We start from the raw sequence: 1,568 nt of genomic DNA, 5'->3' as shown, positions 1-1,568 counted from the left end.
GCATGTCCAGCTGTAAAACTTCCCCGCCTGCCTCGGCATCCCAAGCGAAGACGGGGCCCTCACCCCCGCAGCCCCTCACCCAGAGGACAGAGGTGTACTTCAAGCTCCCAGTGATGGAGAGGTGGCAAAGGCTCGCTCTGCAACCCTCTCTCTCTCCCTGCTTCCCCTCCTTTCTCCTCTCCCCACATGGTCTTTAGCTCAAGGAGTTCCAAGGAGTCCCGAGCCCTTCCTTGAAACCCCGCTTGGAGATGCGGCCAGGGTGCATCTTCTCAGACCCTCAGAGGGTCCTGGCCCCCATCAGATTCTCCATGGACCCCGGCAGGTCCCCTTTCCTGCTCACGGTGTGGCCATTCTCACCGGGTGGCCTGCAGGTGGACACACACCTGACTCTGGAGAGACACAGACCCTCAGGGCCCCCTACTGGGATAGAAAGGGGTGAGAGGACACCGGGGGCAGCTGGAGGACTTCGGAAGAGCCTTCCCAGGACAATCCCCGCAGCCCCCCAGGCCAGCTCTGCCCACGCAGCAGCTCTGCATCCTGCCCCCAGCCCCCTGGGGTTCACAGGCCCACAGGCCTCTAGAAAACACTGACGGGAGAGATGCAGCTTCTGGAAGGCCACAGGCCCAGACCTCCCCATGAATAGCTGATTCTCAACTTCCCTGAGGCTCAACTTCCTCGTCAGTAAGATGGGCACACCTCCCCTGCCCAGCAGGATGGCTGTAAAGATTAACTTTGAGGGTGTTTGTCAAGCACGGCATCTGATGGCAGTAAACGCTCAATAAATGTCAGCCAACACCATCGTCATGCCTCTGTGGATATTCATTAAATGAATAACAGAATGAAAGAGGTGTGCTCTGGAGAGGGCCTCTCGGACGGGCGGGGCTCTGGCTGGGAACCCACACCACTCCTGACACAGAACACGCTAGAAAACAACAGCAGCAAAACAACTCGGGGGCATGGCTCTGTGCTAGGCACGTTCAGGTTCATAACAGTCCAGGCACTGTCACTGTCCCCATTCTACAGATGAGGCCCCTGAGAGGCTGGGCTGGGCCAGACTGGAATTGCAAAGCCCAAGCGCCCGGTGACTAATCACGAAGACAATTGTTCAGGCCGCCCTCTCCACTACTGGGGGACCCAGAGGTCAGGCCTCCAGCTTCCTCCTGCTTCTGCCCCGCCTCATTTCATTCACAGCCCAAAGACCCCGAGCCCAGCAGCCACCTCACCATCCACCTGGCCAGGGAGGAGCGAGGGTGGTGCCTGGTGGCCTACCCTGGGCCGCAGTCAGGGGCAGGAGTGGAGGGGGCAAGCCCTTCCCAAGTAAACACCAAGAAAACCCCAGTCCCAGCTCTCCCTCTCATCCAGAACAGCCACGCCTCTCCCAACCCTCCTCCTCAGCAGCCCTATGGCTGTGAGTGACTCTGGAAACAGCCGCCTGGGGGAAAAACCCCAGCTCTGCTACTTGTGCGAGCTTCAGGGCATGTCTTCCTTGCTCTCGGCTTCAGTTTTCTCATCTATACGATGGGCATAACAAAACCTGCTCTCCCCTATCCCTAAGGTGTTGCGAGGAC

Source organism: Carlito syrichta, unplaced genomic scaffold (genome assembly GCF_000164805.1).
Source record: "Carlito syrichta isolate Samal-C Ts95f unplaced genomic scaffold, Tarsius_syrichta-2.0.1 Scaffold126653, whole genome shotgun sequence".
In the NCBI taxonomy this organism is placed as follows: domain Eukaryota; kingdom Metazoa; phylum Chordata; class Mammalia; order Primates; family Tarsiidae; genus Carlito; species Carlito syrichta.
The sequence above is the reverse complement of the archived record's forward strand: the minus strand, read 5'-3'. Positions refer to the sequence as shown.